Here is a 6,251-nt window from a genome sequence, read left to right on the forward strand (position 1 = left end):
CTTTTAATTAAACTACAGGTCGCAATTTTGAAGATAATTCAATGAAATTTGGCACATGATCTTCTACGGTACCGGAGACGAAGCCTACTGAAAATGGTTAACATCGGTCCATTATTTCACCTAGAAAGCATACAACTGAACCCGACAAATAGGGATTTTAAGTTTATTGTGTTTAAGTTAATTGTGTTTAATATACTCGCATCTCGACAAAAAGCTGCAAAACCAAGTTCTGTACTAGCCTTGATGACTCTCATGAATTTTATGATTATAGGGTCTCATTTGACCATAGCCCCTATACAAATCCCCCTTCAAAATTTGACTTAAATGTCCACAATGTTATTCAACAATAAATGGCTTAAGTATAATTCAAGGCAAGGTGCAATTCAACTTAAGTGCTTTATTATGAAAACTAAATCACATTTTATTTTTGTAACAGGTGTAGGGTATTATATGGTCGGCCTCGCCCGACTATAATTTCATTATTGTTTATACATAAATATAAAATATTACTTTTTTTTAAATAATTTTCATTTTATAACGTTTTTTTCTCTTCTCCTGTAAAACTATGATACCTTATTTTGCATTTTATGTGACAATATATGTACATATTTCATGTCCTTTAGTTATTTGCTCAGTAAAAGATTCCTTTAAGGTCGGATTTTTTGAATAATGATAATAAACATTCGTTGTTTAAACAAGCTTAAACTCACATCTCAGGGGGCTAATTCTCACATTCGTATACGTACGAATTTATATTCGATCGTACGATTTTTTTGCTTTTTGGATTCTCTTATTCGATAACGAATAAAACGTATCGAAATTTCTTATGATGGCATTCGATAACGAGCAATCGTTCGAATGACACCTTTCGATGTAAAGTTTTTGTGAACATGAATTTTATTAAATCTGGGAAAAATAATAAATGGAATACTTTTAGGTCAAAAGTGAATTATGCCAAAATAAATCTTTGGCAATTTAATGACAAATCACAAGAGGTTTATGCCAAATACTTCAAAAGGGAAACAACTCAATTTCGGCGGGTGTTGGCAGTTATAATTTTATTGCAGATGTATCTTAAAGAGATAAATATAGTCATTATATATTTGAGATCCAAGTTTAAAGGAATTTATTGGGCATATGTCTACAGCAGTGCCGCTAAGATTCGGTATTTTGAAAATCCCGGAATCCCGGGATATTTTGGGATTATATAATTTATTATATATGAAAATCTTTAAATCTTCATATTTGTAAAGAAAATTTATAGAAATTTAGCAGACATTCCAAATATTAAAAAATATTTGGAATTTTGCACAAAATACATATTAGTTTTAGGAATATAACATACATATTCGGCTATCTTAAATATCCTCCACTAACAAGCTACAAGCTCATATTTAACTATCTAATTTTTAGATAAGTTGACAAAATTTTGTTATATGGGAGTAGGCTTGCCAGATTTGAAATCAACAAAAAACGTACATCGTAGTTAAAAAAGCAGTACAATTGAATAAAAAAAGTACAATTGTTTATTTTCAAAAAAAATAAATTAAATTGTTCTAAAAACGCTATATTGAGATTGGTTGCTATGATTTTTCACAAAAAAAAACTTATATAAAACTAATTTATGACAATAAAATTAATCCAATTACAAATAATTTTTTAATATTAGTGTGCTATTAATTTATATATTTTCTTTGAAAGTATAAAATTCCCTAAATTTTAGTTTCGTTTGGTTCAAATATTTTCAAATATCAACCATTTGTTGTGAACATATGTTTGATATCTTTTTATGGAGAAAAAATGTCCAGTAAAATATAAAAATTCTCTATCTCTAACTGCACAGATAACCAGATAAGAAACCATTGACAGCTGTCAAAAAAGTAAATTCGAACCGTATGGTTTTGTTTACATTTTTTTTTTACCATTTTTGAGTTCCGCCATTAGGTAAAATTTTAGAGCAAAAAAAAAATAAAATGTATTAAAAAATCGATGAGTGTGTGAGATGAGCTGTATGATTGTTTTCATCGCTTGTTTGAAAAAAAAATAGCAAAAAATGTAAACATCGAAGAAATTGTATGTGAAGAAGAATTGCAAAAAAATAAGATTAAAAAGAAAACTATTATTTTATTAAATATTTGCTTAGATTCTAATTGAAAGTGTATTGGATTTGTTTTTTAATTATTCCTTATTGTTCTTTCATTATAAAACACTTTTCAATACACTATCAACACCACAAACAAATTTTTTGACTTGCATGTACAGTAAAACCCGTTTATTTGATTTCAACGCATATTTTTGAAGTTCGATATAAAAAGGATAAATGTATAAAATATTATTCATGGGACTAAATAGTAATTCGTTTTAACCAAGAATTCTTTATAAAATATGTTTTTGTATTAAATAGTTATCAAATTCCGGTAATTAAGATGAGTTCGTAAAGAGCAAGAAGAAGTTTAAATGGGTTTGACTGTAATGCAATTTGTTTTTTATATTTGAAAAAATTAAGTGTAAGGTGAAGAGAGATGGAAATATATCTTTATATATTTGCCCCTCTTTTAAATCTCCCGTGGTTCATTTTACATTTTCTTTTGTTGATTTTTCGTAAAATTTTTTTGTTTGCCTCCGCCATATTGCTAAAATCAGCTGATTCCAGTCTATGAGTAGTCTATGTCTAACTGTTACAAAAACGTTACAACTTTTACTCTGTTATTCAAATTCGTCATTCTTCAAACTTCCTCAGATACCTAATTTTCGAAAAATTAGCTACCCTGCTACGAAAAATAAGAATGACAGTATAGTTTTTTAAAAATCGTTCCACAGCGGGACTGGATAAAGCTATCGAATAGGTACCTACACGACGGAGCATTATGGACCATTTTAACATTCAAACATGTCCTTCACATTTGCAGTCTTTTTTTATGCCGAAAATTCATTAAAAACTTTCATTACAGTGATATCTAAATCAAAATTTAACAACTTTAAAGCATTTTGAATAAACGCACTATTTTATGCATGACAAATGCATCGAAACCTCTTATAGTCGAATTTGCCTTTCTGAGCTTAGTAAATCCACTTTCAAACTATGTATCTCTGAAGTCCTTAATAGCTATGCAGTTAAAAGTACAATTACTAAAAAGAAGTACGCGTACTGCTGAAAACAGTACGTCTGGCAAGCCTATATGGGAGCTATGGCCAATTATGGTCCTATCCGTATATCGTAGAGTGATTCATATTTAAACAAAACATCTTTGTGTCGAATATTATCACGGTAGCATTATTTGACAATGAAATATGAGCTTGTAAGTGATTTTCGGAAGTGGGTCTTATATGGGAGCTATGATCAATAATGGACCGATCCGTAAAAAATTGGTGGAATGATTTGTTCACAATAGCTTTATTTATCAATGAAATATGTGCGTTTAGGTCAGAATTTTGTGTTGATACCAATATATTTGAGGGAGTTATTAACGATATACTAATTTCCGGGAATATATACCTTTGTATGAGGGCTATGGGAAATATTGGATCGATTGTAAAGATTTTGAACATAATTGATCATTGCCCTGAAAATAATGTGTGACAAAATTCATTGAAATATCTTTGGTAGTTTCTGAGAAACCTTCTTAAGAATTAGGAAAAAACGTAACAGTCTGAAATTTTTTCTCATAACTGATTTTGCTGATTTTCAATACCAAACTGCTTAGGATAATTAAATATTTTGGGTGAATTTGGTTTATTTCCTTTAACGTGAGCGTGTTTTACACAGACAGACAGACGGACATAGCTAAATCGACTCAGAATTTCATAAGGTCCCAGAATATACATATCGTCACCTAAAACTCAAACGGACCTATCTAACATTTTTAAAATTTTGCAGGAGAAGCACAAAACTATTTAAATTGAAAAGTTCGTTTCTATCAGCGCGATTTATTTTTATAAAATAAACAAATTGTTTAATAGTGAAACCTATGATTTGTTATGATAGTTGACAATGGCGTACTCAAAAATGGATAAATTGGAACTTTTTACCTTTAATATTTAAATGTTTTTGTAGATAGGGCCTTTTGTTTTTTGTTATACAATCGCTAATTTTGGTCGGAGGAGTCTAATTTCTTTTGTGGACATTTGTTTTAATGCAATACATTAGAATCAGCAATAAAATCGATTTTTGGTTAGTTAGGGCGCCTTTGTATTTCAGGTGACGATATATACTTTGTTGGGTCTTAGATGAATATTTCTTGGTGTTACGGAACGACAAACTTATATACTATACTCTCTATCACCACTGATGGTGGTAGAGGGAATAAAGGAATGGCAACAATTGGCAATTGTTTTAAATGTGGCATGCATGGTCATGTAGCAGCATAACAGGTATGGATATTTAAATTATAATAGTTTATGCGATGTTAAGAAGATTGTTACTGGTATGGATGGCGAAAGTTTTAACCCTGCCAACAATTTCTATTGAAATTGTGACCATTACGTAACAGCTTAAAGTTTAAAACAATCTAATTTGATATAATCTGAGTGAATGAAAAGTTACCCCGTTCGGAAGAAACTGTTCCGCCTGTTTAATACTTACTTGATGAGTCGATTTCGTTTCAGTTTCAAGTCACTTTTTTTAACATAAAAGTTCGCACTAAAATTTAACAAAATTATGATAAAAATTAGAAAGTAATGTATTTTGTTTAACTTAACAGAGCAAATAATCTACTAGATTGGGAAATATGGATGTTTGAGGTCCCTTTGAAAAACAATCCATCTCTGGCTCAAGATATTTTATAACGTTTATCGACGTTAAGTCTAGAAGAGTTTTTGTTTATTTTTTGGCAAAGGATCAGGCTTTTGGTAAATTTATTATATTTAAAGATGTGGCAGAACGACTAACTGGCCGAAAACTAAAGAAGGTTAGAAGTGACAATGGTAAATTTAATGCATTCCCAGATGCCAATGTCCAGCTCAGATCGACGTTTAAACAGGACTTTGGTAGAGATGGCCAGAAGTATGCTCATACATTCGAACATGAGCGAATTCCTACGGACTGGCAATTGAGACAGCCGTCTACATTCGTAATCGTTCACCGACTAGAGCTTTAGTAAGAGTAACGCCATATAAAGTTTAGAGCGGTAAAGTGCTATCAGTTAAGCATTTCATAACATTTGGTAGTCAAGAAGTGGCCCTTGACAGCAAGTTAAAAACTAAAAGTAAAGAATATCATACGGTAGACTATTCGTTAACATCAAAGGCGTATAGACTGTACAACCCAAGTAAACGTGACGTGGTCGAAAGAAGAGAAATGTAGTTTAATGAAGAAAACCATGCGAAAAATGAGTATGACAATGTTCCATATGATTTGATTGATCGAGAGGTAATGGAAAGCGGCAACCCTAATTTATGTTTCTCCCTTTTACTCGTATTATAACCGTTATAATTGTTTTTGTGTTTCTACTGGATTTCTCATTCCTTTTTGTTCAACTGATTTTTGTAGTTAAGTTCTTAATAAACCACTGAATAAGAAAGACGTTTTTGGTGTCCGTGTTTTATTTTGTAAATTTACTAAACTTAAGGAAAAGACTAATAACACATAAACTCCATTGAAAGAAATAACTAATTTATTAAAAAAAAAAAAAAACAAAATTATTTCATATAATTTATTTATGACGTGTCCATTGTTTGTAAGTGAGCTTTTATAAGAATACACTTGGTTAAATGACATTCACAAGGTACTGGATGTTCAACCTCATTGGGATCTAAAAGTTCAACTTCTAGATCGTATTTACGATTATTTTCACTATTACGTTTCATTGATATTTTAAATGATACTGGAGCATTTTCCTCCAAATCTTCACAAGCCGTTTCAGGCAGCACAACAACGCACTGCTTCCAATGGGTGGCTGGAGAATTAGGACTTGTAGATAAAATAATAGAATCTTCATAGGATTCTGCAGGAAATCTACAATCAAACCATATGCAAAAGCCTTGATGTTTGCCAGATTTCTTTACAGGAATAACTTCTTGAAAAACAATACTGTTCAGGTCTTCAAGAGTAACATCCATTAAATTCATCCAGTGCATTGCAACACCACTGTGGAGAGTAAATCCTTTGGAGAAATTAGTGCAATTTCAGGTTTAGTCGATTTTTGTTGTCTTAGCATAGTTCCAAACGCTGTCAAACGGACTCCATCAACTTCTTCCCAGTCATCAAAGAGACATGGCACTGCGCATGGAGCTACATAAATTGTAGATTCACT

General features: G+C 31.0%; 1 pseudogene; it reads right to left on the reverse strand.

Annotated features, from left to right (window-relative positions):
* Window positions 1–5,590: 5,590 nt before the first annotated feature.
* On the reverse strand, window positions 5,591–6,248 carry LOC119605423 (annotated as a pseudogene).
* Between the last annotated feature and the right edge of the window lie 3 nt (window positions 6,249–6,251).

This window comes from Lucilia sericata, unplaced genomic scaffold (assembly GCF_015586225.1).
Source record: "Lucilia sericata isolate MDLA Ls3-8-SP2 unplaced genomic scaffold, ASM1558622v1 Contig000483F_arrow, whole genome shotgun sequence".
In the NCBI taxonomy this organism is placed as follows: Eukaryota; Metazoa; Arthropoda; class Insecta; order Diptera; family Calliphoridae; genus Lucilia; species Lucilia sericata.